Raw genomic sequence first — 16,399 nt, forward strand, 5'->3', positions numbered from 1 at the left:
AGTCTCCTTTGTATTTCCCAGCTACCCAGTTTCTGCTTCCACTGCATGCTTTTGCCTTTGTGTGCGTGCTGGCCCACACCTAACTCTTTGTCCCAGTCCTGTGATGGCAGCATTGCTGTCCTGCGGTGACATGAGTGACAAAATCTGCTGATTCTTTCATTCCAGCTCGTTCTGATGACTGTGCATGTTAACCAATGCTACAGACTGCAGAAGGAACGAAGTCTGTTTTCCAAAATGTCCCTATCGTATGGATTCTTTAACATCTAGGGAAAAAGTAAGCTCATTAACTTTCCACTTAGCAAGAAAGCATGAAAAAATTCTCTCCTCTCCTGGTCTTTTGCTGAGCATGTAGAAAGTTAGTGGTTTTGAGAACCCATCTCCTCTCTCATGTGTTGCTGAAATTGCCCAGGAGTTACTCAGTAGTTCTCAGAGGAGAACAGAGCAGCAGTCACACACAGGCAGAGCCTGTAAAAATGATCAGGTTTGGTGCTGTGTTACCTTTTAGGAAACAAGGTGGAAAATAAACCAAGAATCCTAGGAGAGCAGGAAGAAAGTACTGGAACTTTGTGTCTCCTTAGCTCTGGTCCAGAGGGCTGGCAGGAGGAGGTTGGTACCCTGCCCTGTTCGCTGGAGGAGTGAGGGCTTTGGGCAAACAGCTTCAGCACTGGTTTTCTGTTGACTCCAATAAGTATAGCAGTTACAGCCGTCCCTTAAGTGCTAGAGATAAAGATTATCTCCAGTATAACTGGAGTCAACAAGCATAAAGAGTGCTGATGTTTCTGGGTAGGAGCCCTTCTTCCCAAAGCAGAGAGGAACAGCTAAGCAAACTCACTACAGACCTTGGGGAAACACAAAGGCACTTCAGATTTTGTGTGCTGAGTTAAGGATTCTGGTAAAATTTTAACCTAACCTTTGTCTAACTATTTGCTTTCATAGAAAAATCTGTGTAACTATGTGAAGAAGGAAACAGAAATTTCAAGAAGAAAATTTAAAAAATATATAATTTTTTTTACCCACCTTTCTCTTTCTACAGGGGAAGAAACAAATCTGACTCCAGCAGATCTAACTGGGACATGGTTTATGTGTACAGGGTTAAACCTGATCAAATTCTATGCTTTATCTTTTTTCCTCTACTACTGTCTTTCATGTATATTTTAGGCTCTCATTCTGCCCTGAAAAAGATGCAGTTACAAAAGGCTGAGTCTATGTAAGGCTCCTGCGTGGCTGTGTACGTGAACAATCTATTAAAAAGAAATGTCAGTTGTAAGCACTTAATAACTGGGGTTACATATTTCTGGATTACTAATCCTTTATGGATACTCTGTTTTACTAACACAGTACAGGAATAGACAGTGCTCTCTTCTAGACACTGTTGATCATTTATATTCCTTCCTGGGATGCTGCTTTAAAATCTTTTCACTGGATTCAGTGAATCCAGACTCTGAAGAGGAAAAGCACAGCTTTCTGCAGTTGCTTTTACTTTTGAATTTCCTTGCTTAAATGCCTCAGAGCCTACTTCTGCCGGACTGGCAGAGTATCTAAATGAATGGCCCCTGGCAAAATGTAAATATCTGACATTCTGCTCAAGGGACAAGTAATTTTAACAGTGAAAACAAGCAAATACCTGTCTAAACAATACTGTAACTGCTTTAAAGAAGTAAATGTAAGTGTGACTAGATATGAAATGTTTTTTATCTGTTAAAGAAATTTCTTTGTATTCGTTTTAAGGAAAAACTATAATAAGCACTGCCAACATTAATATTTCCTATCCACATTGTCAGCTTCCACGGGTGGTCAAAAGACTCTCTTGTTTTGGCCAGCTTACGATGCCCTGTCAGCCCTGACTACTTTGCAAGCAATCCCATTGAGGTAAATGGAACTGAATAAGGAGAAGATGCTACCCAAGGTAAAGACATTTACAAGCCCTTGAGACAACAAGGTTGCAGAAATGGGACCTTTGTCCTTGCCAGGGGTCACGTGAGCCAAGGAAGATGATTTACCTTCCAGAAGGGCTAGGTTACGCAGGTGCTGGTATTGCTTGCTTGTTTTAGTGAGCACTTTTAAATGCTAGAGATGATCACCTCCAGTCATAGTACCACAGCGGGGCTTTTGGCTTTGCCTAATCGTTAATTCCGAATGTGCGTTATGGGAGATGCCTTGTTAAGAAAAGTTAAAACAAACATGATTTACACAACTCTGTTTACCTGTAATGTAAAACTACTACAAAGCAGACATAGCCATGAGCTGAAAATTTTTCTACTGAGGAATAAGCTTGGATCGAATGTCCCAGGCGCTTTCCGTGCTGGGACTCCAGAACTAAAGTGCTCCAAACATGGCTGGTTTAGCTCTGGGGTTTTGTACCAGAGCTCATTCTGAAACAACTGTGGCCAGATGTCCCCAAGGTTTAACTACTGTTCCCTCCTACCACTGGTGTCACTCCAGGCACTCCTTGCCAGGGTGTTGTTAAGACTTTAACATTGTGAATTCCAACAAATGACAGATTTAGCAGCAAAGTCTATCCCTAAACCACTGGTTGCTGGAAGTAAGGAGGACATACCAGAAGTAACTTCTCTCAGCATTTGTCTTGCTTCTTGTATTCCTTTTTCGCTACAACAGGCGTCAGGATACTGGACTAAATGACCTATTGGTCTGACCCGATATGGCAGTCCTTAAAAATCCATTCATTACAGCAGCCTGCTTGTTTTCTGCAAGTCTCAAAGTGCTTTACAAGGAGTGCAGGTGCAGAAGTGGGTCTTGGAGAAGTGAAGGGACTTGCCAGCAATCTCTGAGCAGACTGACTCCTAGCACTCAGGAAAAGTGCACAGATCTTCTTTGTTCATTTGTGCTGTTTCTTTCTCTTTCTTTTCTGTGGCTATCCCTAATTTGGCTCTCATAAATTGCCTAGTTTATGATTTTGTTGGTGGTGTTTGTAAGCTGCTGTCTCAGTCATTCTGGTAAGTTTGACACCCATACAACCTCTAGCATCCTCTCTCAGCTTTTTCTGTGCTCTATGATTAGCACCCACCCCTTCCCTTATTTATTTGTTTGTCTTGCTATAACAAGAAATGCAGTGGCAATAATAACAGAGGCTGTCACTCACAGTGCTAATTATGCATTAAGTTCTTTAGAGGTCCTGATTCTTTGCTTCATGATAGCAGTCTCACTTTCCTCCTCATTTGGCAGCAAATGCAATTACATGTAAATTATAAATCCCTGGGCCTTGACATAACCTTTACAGCCCCTTTTATAGTGTCTCTTGATACTGCTGTCTCCCAGATGGCTAATCCTATCTGGAGCCATCTATTTGCTGTTGGTTTACATGTTTGCTGTAAAATGCTGTATTCCCTCCATAAGAGATCTCAAGCTCCAACTCTAAGTTTGTGCTTTTGGACCACAAAGTCTGTAAAACAATTTTTTTCTGGGTTTATGTTCTTCTGCACCTACTGGATGGACACAATAAAAAAAAAAAAAAACAACCAAAAAGGTTTTCAGAGAGTACTTACATATGCTAAGAAAAATGTTTGGAGCCAAGAGGAAAATGAAAGATCAGTCAGTGCTTGGGTAAGGTTTCCTAAGGCTTCTCAGGCTGAGAAGAAATGACCTTGAAGGCAGGACCAAAGGGAACTTAAGTCTGGATACTACTGTATCATTAAAGACAACAGAGCTTTCATATAGGTTACTGACACTGTGATTGAAAGAAAAATCTGCTCCATGGTCAAAAGAGTAACTGGATAATAGAAAAGACCATTAAAAGAAATTATCAGCTGAGATGTGATCATTACAAATACTTTGGAGCTGGGTGTACACAGCACACAAATATTGCCCTGACATGGAATTCAGGACAGAGTAGATTTCACTGAGAATAAGGCTGAAACATAACTTTGGAGGAGGCAGCGTTGCTGAAGCAAAGGGGCAGCCAAGATAGGCAGGGTAGAGACAGATGCAACACGCTGTGAGACACCGTGACATAATATTGTTTGTGCTATGATTGTGCCTGGAAATCTGAATCAGATTGTGTGATTCCAGAGCATAAAATGCCACATCAACTACTCAGAGGCATTCCCCCCCCAAACATTTAAACCTCCATAAAAGCAGTAACACTTTTTGCTCCGGTTGCAGTTTTCACTGACTTTTAGGCTGAAGCTCCAAGTAGACCATAGAGCAAAAGATACCAATCAGGAGAATAAACATTACCCTGGCAGTTCCCGAGCTGGCTAGCTAACAAATTTCTCCCTCCAGAGCACAAACCAGAAAGCTGTCATCGAAGATAGATGCCAAGAAAGCCATCCAACTGTATGGCTCCGATCTTAATTTCCACCTGAAGGAAACCATATGTGGTGGGTTGACCCTGGCTGGATGCCAGGTGCCCACCAAAGCTGCTCCATCACTCCCCTCCTCAGCTGGACAGAGGAGAGAAAATATAACAAAAGGCTCATGGATCGAGATAAGGACAGGGAGAGATCATTCACTAATTACCATCAGAGGCAAACCAGACCCGACTTGGGGAAATTAGTTTAATTTATTACCAATCAAAATCAGAGTAGCATGATAAGAAAATAAAAACTAAACCTTAAAATACCTTCCCCCCCCCCCCCTTCTTCCCAGGCTTAACTTTACTCCAAATTTCTCTGCCTCCCCCCCAGTGGTGCAGGGGGATGGGGAATGGGGGTTATGGTCAGTTCATCACACTGTCTCTGCTGCTCCTTCCTCCTCAGGGGCAGGACTCCTCACACTCTTCCCCTGCTCCAGCATGGGGTCCCTCCCACAGGAGACTGTCCTCCATGAACTTCTCCAATGTGAGTCCTTCCCACAGGCTGCAGTTCTTCACGAACTGCTCCAGTGTGGGTCCCTTCCACGGGCTGCAGTCCTTCAGGCACAGACTGCTCCAGCGTGGGTCCCCCGCGGGGTTACAAGTCCTGCCAGAAAACCTGCTCCAGTGTGGGCTCCTCTCTCCATGGGTCTGCAGGTCCTGCCAGGAGCCTGCTCCAGCGCGGGCTTCCCACGGGGTCACAGCCTCCTTCGAGCATCCCCCTGCTCCGGCATGGGGTCCTCCCCAGGCTGCAGGTGGAGATTTGCTCCATCGTGGACATCCATGGGCCGCAGGGAGACAGCCTGCCTCACCATGGTCTTCCCCACGGGCTGCAGGGAAATCTCTGCTCCAGCGCCTGGAGCATCTCCTCCTTCCTCCTTCTGCACCGACCTGGGGTCTGCAGGGTTGTTTCTCTTATGCGTTCTCACTCCTGTCTTCGGCTGCCATTTCTGCGCCGCAGCAACTTTTTCCCCTTCTTAAATCTGTTATCCCAGAGGCACTACCACTATCACTGATTGGCTCGGCCTTGGCCAGCAGCGGGTCCCTCTTGGAGCCGGCTGGTATTGGCTCTGTCGGACACAGGGGAAGCTTCCAGCAGCTTCTCACAGAAGCCACCGCTGTGGCCCCCCCGCTACCAAAACCTTGCCACGCAAACCCAATACACCATAGATCAGTATAAGCTGGGCCATCTCCACTACGTTTTTCAATCTTTAGACCTGTTGGAAAGGGATCAGAGTAATCAGGAGACTCTGCACACTCTGAGTGGGAGTGGCAGCAATAAAAGGCTTGTAAGAAACTCAGTTAGAAGGAAAGCAACCTTTATTTCCTGACCCAGACAGATGCCTGAAATAGGTAGGTGAGGGTTATACTAGCGTCAGTGAGGGCAGCACAATGTAAACATCGGCGATACAGACATGATTAGTTAAATAATTAGACACCCTCAGTGGCTCCTGACACAAATACTTCACAACTGCTTATTTAAGAGGTGTTGCTATTACCTTGCTGCTTGAGATAGAAATACCCACAACCCTTTGCAATACCAAATGTTACCTTCTAAGACATTTTATTAGTGAAGAAGCACACTGGTCTAAATAGCGTTAAACTCCCAGAACGAGTACCTCTGAGGCCCTTAACAGCCAGAAGCACTTAGATTTTCTCTTTTTCTATTTCTCTGATGATAGCACTAGTACCATTTTGCATCCTGAAGTGCCATCAGTTCCCTAAGTACTGGCCAACCCCAGTTTTACAGAACACTCTTTGCAGGGGTCCACTGCGTCTCATTCATACAGTAACCCAATCTGATTTCATTTTTTTATGTCCGCTAACAGGATCGTGACAGAATTCCTTACAGCTGTAAAGCAGACTTCCAGCACGTGAACACCAGAGGGAACCCGAGCTGGAGATGGTATTTGTAGACCTGCTCATTTTCCTTTGTTAGTCTGGGCACTTAATGCTACTTAATGGCATTGCCCTGCTGCTATAAATACACAGGCAGTCACTTGACCTTGGCAGTTGTTTTGGCTAAAATAATTGTCCTTTGAAACTGGCAGGGGCACAATAGGAGCACATGCCTGCCATCCTCTGCAGCCCGGCGCTCAGCTGGAATGAGTGACCTTCACCTCGCTCTGAAGGTGCAGCTTCATGACTGGCTTACACTGAGCTAAGAAGGGCTAGTACTAAAAAGGTGACCCCACCTCTTCCTTTTCCCCTGCTATGTGCCCCTACCCACTTTTCTTGTGTCACTGATCAGACTGAAAATTAATCTTTTTCATTTTCCCCCAATGATTCAGCCCACTTTTAGAGTGAAGGGAAGGAAAAAGCACTTCTAGGATTCAACGCATTTTTCTCTGTAACAGACATCTGGATTAGAACAGATGAATCAAAATAACTTCTCTTTTTCCTTTCACTGTAAGGTGACTAGACACCTATAAACCTATGCTCTGTTTATCTAAAGGTAGATGAGAAAAAATCCCATCATTAAAGTGTGTATTCATGTCTCCTACATTTCCCCCCTTGAGAATTTTTTTAAGCCAGCTGACCAGAACCCTTTGCAATCCTAGTGAGAGGTACGCTCTCCTACAGGCACTTCATCCTCTTAGCCTGTATTTTAGGATTAGTCGAATTGCCCTCAGGATCAAGTGTCAGGTGCTGGTATTCTGCCATTAATGTCTGTAAGGATCTGTGTTTTCTCCAGTTAAATTCCCTATATCAACAGTTCACTACTGAGCAAGCCAGGATGGCCTCTGTCATGTCCAATTTCAGAATCACGGTGTCAGCCTCATGCCAGACAGATCCTTCAATGAGGTGCTTTCCTTCGCCCATCAGCCATCCATGGAAGCAAAGGTTGCCCAAGCCCAGTGCCCACAGGCGTTTTTCATGGCAAAAACAAGTGGAAGAGGGATGGGCTCTTTCTGTGTATTTTTTTCTGCATTCCTTCAATAGCTAACATCTTATAATTGATATTTAGAGAATAATACAGTTCACAAATGGTACATTAAAAGGCAACTGGGAAGTTGCCCAGAAGTCACAACTGTATTTTTTGTCATTTACTACACCAAAAATGAAGCAGAGCCCTGGTCTATTCTTAGAAGTTATGCTGCTACAGCAACATCAATTTGAAGCTTGTCAGAATACTACACTGTACCAGTAGCACTTACTATATGGAATCGTGTAATTATGCTATAGTATAACTGTTCTTTAACTACACATACCCACGCACATGCTAGATATCAAAGGTGGTTTGGTTGATACAGCATGTTTTATATGCAGAGGTGACATAAACTGTCCCAGAAACAAGATCTTGCTCTACAAGATGAGCCTCCGCCAAGAGCACTGGCTGGCATACTTTCAAAGTCTAACTGCGCTGCCAAATCCTTTCTAGCATTGATGAAGTCTTAGCGTGGACGGAACTAGAAGGAAAGGGTTAATGCAAAGAGTAACAACAATAAGCAATTGATGAAGATAATCATCCATGCTCACACAGCTCTTTCAGTTGCTATTTAGAACTCATGACAATGAGCAAACCATTACCTTGTACAAACAGAGACAGATGTCAAGTTCCTTTATGACATGAAGCAACAATCAGGGATGCAGGGCTGTAAATGTCCTCTTAGTATACTTCCTATCATATGGCAAGACAATTTAATTATATTTTGTACAATGATGAAACCACTAAAGAGAAAGTGGAATGTAATCAGTTTTGTGTATTTATTTGATTTGAAAGGTGAGCACCACATTCCCAAGTAGATACAACAGCTGCAATGATATCAAACATCATTTGTGAAATAATACAGGCAGGTACAATACAATTTGAAATGCATTTAGCAGCATCATATATTCAATAATTTCAATCAGGAATAGCTTTGCAAAAGTGAGTGACTACAAGGTGCATCAGCTGTACTGAGGAAAAGTAAACAATAAGTTTAGGACATCACATAGTTTTAAGGGCTTTTAATCTACTCACTGATGTAGAAATAAATAAATATGACAATCACTAAAGACAGCAGTCAGTAGAGTGCCAATCTGTAACTAAAGGGATGATTTGGGAAAATAGGGGGGTTGATACCTACTACATAACGTTCACTAATTTTTTGTCTTCTGTTCTATGAACTTTTCAGAATAGCTAGGATAAGGGCCTCCATCTTTCAGGCCCAGAACCAGCCCAAGCAGGCAAAGCAGTCACAGTAAAGTTATAAAAGGATAAGACAACTCATGGTCACACAAAATACAGTTTTTACCTGCTTTCAGAATGGCTTTCATGCAAAATGCTTCCCTGTTTTTTTAAACTTTCAAAATAAACCACTTCTAGTTGCACCTTTGTAAACCAAAAGCCCCCGCCATCTAACGTGTACTGTTTAAATCTATTAATTTTAATTACTATTCCAAATCCCAATCAATAAAACTAAAATCCAGGCAGGGTAAATTTCTACCTACTTTTCTTGAGGTGCTAAAAAGCAAATCAATAAATTACAGGGAGCTTGTGACTTTCTGAACCTACCAAATCTCCTGCTGCCCACATGCATATGTCTCAGCATTAACTAGTAAGTTTACAACGACACGGAGAGTTCAAGAGTACAAGCTAAATGCGCACAGTAAATCTCTGGCGCGTGCCAAGTTAAAAAATGTCGTGCTTATCTAGCTGGTGTTAGCTATCACTGCTGGGGCTGATTATGCTATTCAAGACAATTAACGATAGTTTATGTGCATGAGCTATCAATAATAAGAAGTGTTGGAATTACACCAGGTACAGGAAGAGGTATGCACATAGACTAAATTTAGCTGAGTGAAGCTAATCCCTATCCGCAGCTCCTTCTGTAGCCTGCGGAAATGTAAGCTTCTCTAGCAGGCAACTCAGAGCACGAGCTTAATTTGGGTGGAAGTTTCAGGAGAGGCAGAGAGCTGATTTAGTGTTTCTCAGCCACAACAAAGGGAAGGGACTCTCCTTGTGCCTGCTCATCCTGGCCCTTCTTGAGCTGTCTCTGGAGTTTGCTGGGCACTTCACTGAACCCAGTCAGTTGGCTAATGAACAGAAGACTGCTTCAAGGCAAGAAAAGTGATAGTCTTCAGCTGATTTAGTGAGCTGAACTGGCTCAGGAAGAGATTAGAGAAGCATCAAAGCTGGTGGGTGCGAGGGATGAGCAGGGGTGGAGGGCAGCACTTTGAGACTTGCCCGTTCCCACAGTGCTGAGCCGATCCTTTGACTCAGCTCTGCTGGGTAACTTCACCCTTGGCTGCTATGTAAACGGAGAGCTTTTAATGGTGGAAGTGGCCTAAAGGAGTCCCTACACCCACACTGTAGTTTCCCACTCCTGTTCTCATGCTGCGGTCACTGTCATGGGGCTGGGTAACAAACTGATAGAAATGATTTCCCTGAAAACAGGGATTTGCTTTCGAGCCAGCGCAATTGCAGCAATACAGATAAGACAGCAGCAAACAGCGATGCAGAACTGGAAGCTGCCAACATGGGGCAAAACCATCAGAAGCTGGTTTAGCTTCCGAAGCCAGCATCTCCTACTATGCCTTAGAATGCTTCTGGAGGAGAGTTTCTGCTGACTGTGGTGGGGGGATGAAAATAGCTTCCCCGGGCAAGAACTAGCATTTGGGAGTAGGCTCCCTAGAAGGCTCCACTTATTCACTTACCACAACAGGAGGGGTTCAAGTCCTCTCTTCTGTGGGCATCTCGCTTAGGTGCGAGTCAGAAGGGCAAAGCTGGGAGTCTGTGTTACGTGAAGAGAGCAGTGGATGTCTGTGGTGGGTGGGGGGTGCCTAGAGGAGGTGGCATGAGCAATCAGAACATGAGCTACATCTTAAACTTGCTTTGGGGTTGACTTGCAGAACTGAGGAACAGTTTCTATGTCTTGGTTTCTTTGCTTAGAAGAGAGGGGTATCAATATGAAAAATAATGGTACTTAGATGGAGCCAGACAGTCAGAAAGCAACATCTTCTGATCTCTGCTGGTTTGACCCAGCTTTGGAGCAATGAGTTTGCATTGAAATCCTCCAGGTCACGTTACTAAATTCTAGCCATAAAGCATTTCACTGGCTCTTCTTTCAGTTTACAGTAATGGTGTGTGCTAAATGAAACAACAGTTCCTCACAATAATTAAAAAGAATCATAGAAATTATAAGTGGGCACCTGTTAAACCCAATTCAAAGACTTTTGTTACAGTCGTCCTGAAGCTCATGGCTCACTTTGCTTTGCCTACAGCATTACAAACCAAAGTGGAAGCTTGATTGGTTGAATAACTGGGATATGTTTGAAGGAGAAGATCCAAAATGTGTCCATGGATGTCTTACTTGATCTTTGTGTATCACCCTCTAGGACCACTACTGGAAAATGTAACCCCATTCACTTTGTGTGGGACTTGCATCTGTCCCCACTTTCAGCAATCATTTTTTTCCACTGCAAAACCTGCTAACCACAGGAACAGATTAGCAGAGTCAAGGGGCACTCTGGACTCACAGCATAGCCCTTCTTCTCAGCATGCCATCATGTGTGATTTTAAAGGCAATGAGTTTTATTTTCAGATTTTGAAAACTCCTTAGTTTGAAATACAGAAAATGTTTCAATGAGATCAGCCTGGCATAGATACTTGCATACCTTCATGACCAAGTCTGCCAGGCTGACAAGGAGAGCTAAGCTACCACGCCGTCTACAGGGAGCAGCCCCTGTGCTGCTGCCACTTGCCACCTCTCAGGACATATACTGGTCAGGTGAAATAAGCTGGGTCTGAGGACACTCCAGGAGTCTCCCCAGGACTCAGATATACACTGACACACTGCATCTGTCAACAGTCCTCTTCCCCCTCCCCATAAAGCCAACACCATTAAGGGTAGGATGCTCCCCCACATTGCCTGATTGCTTTCTGCCAACTTCCATCAACAAATCTGTACCACCATGAGTCCCCAGTGGGTTCAGTGCAAAGTGTGTCCTTCCTAGCCTTCACACAGGACTTGGCTGTAGTGATGGAGCCAAACTTTCCTCAGTACTGGGAAACGTGTTAAATAATGCTCACTGGAAGCTCAGTTGTGTGCACAGTATTTTCCACAAAGCTTGCTCTGTGAACTGCAGAGCGGTATGGGTCCAGAGTGCAATACGGCAAAGGTTAGTTAAGATATCAATGGATGCTTCCCAAAGAGGAGAGCGGTCGATCAGCCTTGACCCTTAATGTCAACAATCTGCTTCAAAGGCAGCGGCTGGAAGCCTGTGACTGTACTCGAGAGCATGGGCAGAAGTGCGTTTCTGTAAAACAGGCAAAAATGCATTCGGTCCGTCTTCAGAATTACGGTAATTTTTAACAAGGTAAATTGTGGGATCATGTAAGTGAATGTCTAGGTGGAAGGGAGTGGGAGAGATGAATCTGTTTGTTAGCAAAACTCAGTTTAAACAATGTCCAGACATGGGGGATTGAAATAGTATAGTACCATCTCCAAGTATGACATGCATACGAGGAAACCTGGAATGAGCTCCTAAAAAAGTAATCACTCCTGCAGTTGTGGAACTACTTCAGAAGTCATTGAAGACATTATACGTATTTCTACATGAAGCACTACCGGAAAACCTAGTGTAATATAATAATTATACTAACAGCAGTACTATAAAAATCTTTGTACCACAATAAATTGCGGTGGCACACATCACTCTTCAGGCAAATATGCTACAGTATGTCATTACAGGGGGTCACTGCACTATGTTAAAAACTCTTCAGCACGAACATGGCCTTGCACTCATGTGTCTGGAGAGGTGTTAGGCTGACAAAGCCATATTCACTTCTTCAGACATACAATGAACAAAATCCATACCTAAAAATCTTAGGACTACTGAATTTTCTGAACAGTTAACCAGTTCAGGGAAAAGAAATTGTCCTTATTCTATGGAAATTCATCTACAGATAAACATCACTGTCCGTATGTCATACAAACTCTCAATTCTACATATTTTTGCTTGCATTTGGAAGGCATTGGCTGAATGGTCCTTGTGGAAGACAGACTTCTATTTATCCATGGATGGTGTACAAACTGGACTGTAACAAAGTAGGAAATGTTTCAAAATATTTCTTTGATATTTTAAAGATGAAATTATAAAGGATCTTTGACAAAAATGGTTTAGGATGTTCTTTCCTTTTTTTCCTGTGAGATTATATTTCACCAAGATGATGACAGAGATCCTACAAGGCCTTCCCAACACTTACACTGGCAGAGTGGGGAGAAGAGGGAACCATAGTGCAAGGGTATGAAGAGTCACTGAGGGCACGGGAGGGAGGGAAGGTCCTTCCCAAGCCAGGTCCTTTCCCAGAGCCAGATGTGCATATCATGTAAGTACTGTATTGCCCCATTTCTGTCTTTTCACTTTATTTCACAGCTGTTGTTTCTCCTGAACTTTTTAATGAGCCAGAGCTATCAATGCAGTTTAGTTGCTACAAACTGAGTGCTATTACTTACCTAATTGCAAAATTTTATAACTAATTGTTTCCTCTGACATCAAAGAAATTCATTAAATGAGATCATCACATTTCACTCCTTTTGCACTATAGTCTCAGACACTGAAACACAGACTCCACTCCAGCATGATGCAGGTTTGCGGGAAGAAGCCCCATGTGTTCACTTGCCGTGGCTCCCAGATACGCTTTCTTGTTCAGCTTCTGCATGCCTGTGCAAGCAGTTGGAGGTATTGGGGGTACCTACACACACAAGTGCCCCAAAATAGAGGGTGAATCAAGATTATTTTGAAAATGTGGGCTATTACGATGAGTTAAAAAGAAAGTTTCATTTAAAGAGGAAAAGGTCTCCATCTTGTTACCTCTTCCACTAACACGAGGAACTTCAACTGCGGGCGATCACTGTGCAAACTTGCACACGCATGCAAGTGATATATATTTGTCTTGTTTTATTAACTACATTATAAAGCACTTAACTATTATGAATGTGTTATCTGTATAACACTGTATAATCTTTAAGCAAAAATTAAACAGAAACTAGGCCCACTGCCAAAAATAAGGAACCATTCCTTCAAATAAAACTGGGGTAAAAGAAGCTTGCAAAACTGCCACTCCAAGATAATTTTTCTTTATTGCGTGATGTATTTTCCCTTTGAATGGAAAATCCAGATGAATAAGCACAGAATTAAAATATAGGTGGACCAGAATTTTAATTCAGCACCTGCCAGCATTGCACATGTCAGCACTTCGTGATTTCCAGCGGATGAATTCAGTTCTCTGTATTTTGCAAAGCTGGACAACTAATTCTTTTTTTCCATTACAGCCATGTGAAATCACGCTTAGAGCATATCCATCCCACAGCCTGATGACCTGATCTACCAGGTCTAACACAGTGACAGAAGATCACCTTTTACCTTATGTTCTCCCACCACCAGGCCTATATCCCATGTTCTTGCGGTGTAATGGGTTCCTTCCCTCCTAGGTTGTATTCTTCATGATGTTTACTACCTTAGGACTACAGCCACCATCAGACCATGACCATCAGACCATCAACATTTTGCTGTGGGAAAGAGTTCCATTAAGAGAGTTTTTCAAGCTAGATCTCTGTTTCTAATCAGGTTTAATTGCAGTTTGGGAAAAAAAGAAACAGCAGGGAAATCCTATCTACTTTCATGTGTTTTGGGAAGATGATGGGACAGATGCAAGTAGCAGAGTATCTCAGACTTATCTAATTAATTACAGACTTTGTATACAAACCAAAAGTTAAATGTGATTAAAATGTACACACACAAAAATGTTGTAATTGTATGAAGGTTATCAGGCAAATTTATTTAGACTGTGTCCCTTAACACGAGGGTTTGTTTTTCTGGAAAACTGCACTTCATCAAAAATGCCAACGTTGCTGAACTAGAGTTGAACTTTGAAACTGTGACCTGTCACCAGGAGACTTCCCGTGTGACCTTGGGGAGATCTCTTCACCTATCTGTGCCTCAATCCTCCATCATCTGGAACAATAAATAAGTAAATAACTAAGAGCAGGAAGAGGGAATAATCTTTCTTCTGCCATTCTGCACCTGCCTTGTCTATTTAGATTGCAAGCGCTTCAGGGAGGGGATTAAATACCCCATGCTTTTAACACTGCAAGCAAAATGAAGCCTGAACTAAAGGGGGGCCTAGGAGAGCTGTTGTAAGATGTGGTACATGGTCCAGTCTGCCTTTTAAAAGCTTTAAGATCTTGCAATAGGGAAGTGGCATTTTCCTCTCCATTTATTACAAATGGTACTATGATAATTGATTGTTGAATGCCCATAAGGAGAGAGAAGGATCCTGTCCAAAGAACGCATAGTGCAGCAGCGAATGTTCCTCCCAACAGGCGCTGGTGGGACAAGCACAGCCCCTTGGCTCTGGTTCAGGAATGAAAAACCTTGCTCTGATCCTTCCCTAACCTCTCCTGTACGTTTTCTTCTCCCTTCCCCCTTATTTTCTTGAAGTTCAGGAGTGCATGTTCCTGTTTTGATTATACAGGATAGACTTTCTTACCCTTACATTTCATTGTGTAATTATTATTTACCTCCAGCTCCCATTTCAGCTGTAGTTACCAAAGTCTTGAATTTATTTGCTTATAGCAAGTCGCTACCTGAAATGCCATGTGGATGGCTTAACTCATTACTTTCCTTCCAGGGGACCCTTTGCAATGTCAAACAATGTAAAGAAGCAAAGTAGGTCATGGTTAGATAGTCACTTAAAGCCAGCATGAATCTGTACTGCTGCCCAGAAAAGCAGCTTTTACCCTTTCCTCACCACTTGTGCTCACCACCTCTCTCATGCTGGCACCAGCGTTTGTTTGGCTGCTTGGTGAGCCAGAGGGAATGAATCCAGTTATTACTAGCCTGGCAAAATACCTGGCAAAAAAATCAATAAAACCTTAAACTGGCCACAACGACAGAAAAAAAGGTAACCACAGTCTTAGACGGCAAGGGCCGGAGTCTCTGCCTAGTCACGTTTAACCCAGTGGCTTATTGGGGAGGACTCTGGAATCTACCGTTCTGTTTTCCCTCTTGGGAGAGAGAATTAATCACTTGTGACAAGAAACCTAAAGCTTTCTTTTCTTCCCTAGTGAAACTAAATGTGTACAATTCAGTATTTTGCCTCTACTTTCTTCCTTTACAGCCAGAAAGAAGTAATGTTACAGCATTAGGAGAAAATATTCTTTGCTGTTCTTTCTTATTTTGCATGGGTTGGTCCTGCAGGAATTTAAACAAATCACTTCCTTCTTCCTTTGCTCAGCAACAGTGGCAAATCGCATACCCGAATTTTCAGTTGATCTGCTCCACAGGTCAGAGGAAAGGTGTGTCGTATCATCTGGTTTTTACTGTTACTTTGGGTGACGGATGTGCTTATTACTTTAACAAGTCACAAAACTCCATTCACGCTCCAGGGGCTCATTCCCCAGGTCCTCCACACTACCGTTTTAAAGTGATGCTCTACCGGGACACGGCGAAGTAGTCAGAGAGAGTGTGATGCGGCTGTGGCCGAAGCCGCCGGAGGAGCGGCTGTGGCACTGCATCAGGCTACACTCCTCCTTCCCGCCAAAGCACTCATCCGCGTGTGACTCCAGGCGTGCCACTGGGATTTGTTCAGCCACAAAAAACCCGGCCGAAGTCAGCTGCAGGGCAAAAATCAGAGAGCATAAAAATCAGAGACCACAACCTGAGCGACCTTGCCCCGGAAGAAGGTCACGTAAAAATCCTTTTTGCGCAGCTTCTTGCAGCGATTCCTCTGCGCGCCCCTTCCAGCCCAGCCTCCGGCCCTGCGGAACGCCGACGACGCTTCCCCACCTCGTTAGCCGACCGCGAAGGCGGACTCAGAGACGCTCGGGAGACCGCCAGCCCCTGCGACGGCCGCCACATGCGCAGCGCCCGGCGGGGACGCCCGCCCGGCCGCTCGCCGGCTGACGGCGGACCGCCTCCCCTCCCCTCCCCGCGGCACCCCTTCGCCCCCTCTGCGCGCCCTCCCGCCGTCAGCACAAAACCGGCGGGACGAGCCAGCGCTCCCCTCCCCCGTCGGGCGGCCCGCAGCGCAGCGACGCGAGGGGTCAGCCGGGCCGGCCCCCGCCGCGGGCGGGAACGGCCGCACGGCCCTGCCGCGGAGGA

General features: G+C 44.1%; 1 long non-coding RNA gene across 1 annotated transcript; it reads left to right on the forward strand.

Annotated features, from left to right (window-relative positions):
* LOC115352498 lies at positions 1–16,388 on the forward strand. The gene is made up of 5 exons (XR_003927173.1): positions 1–274; positions 1,782–1,906; positions 12,267–12,342; positions 12,446–12,623; positions 13,865–16,388. It is a non-coding gene; the product is annotated as an uncharacterized LOC115352498 (long non-coding RNA).
* Positions 16,389–16,399: the final 11 nt, after the last annotated feature.

Source organism: Aquila chrysaetos, chromosome 17 (assembly GCF_900496995.4).
Source record: "Aquila chrysaetos chrysaetos chromosome 17, bAquChr1.4, whole genome shotgun sequence".
Classification (NCBI taxonomy): domain Eukaryota; kingdom Metazoa; phylum Chordata; class Aves; order Accipitriformes; family Accipitridae; genus Aquila; species Aquila chrysaetos.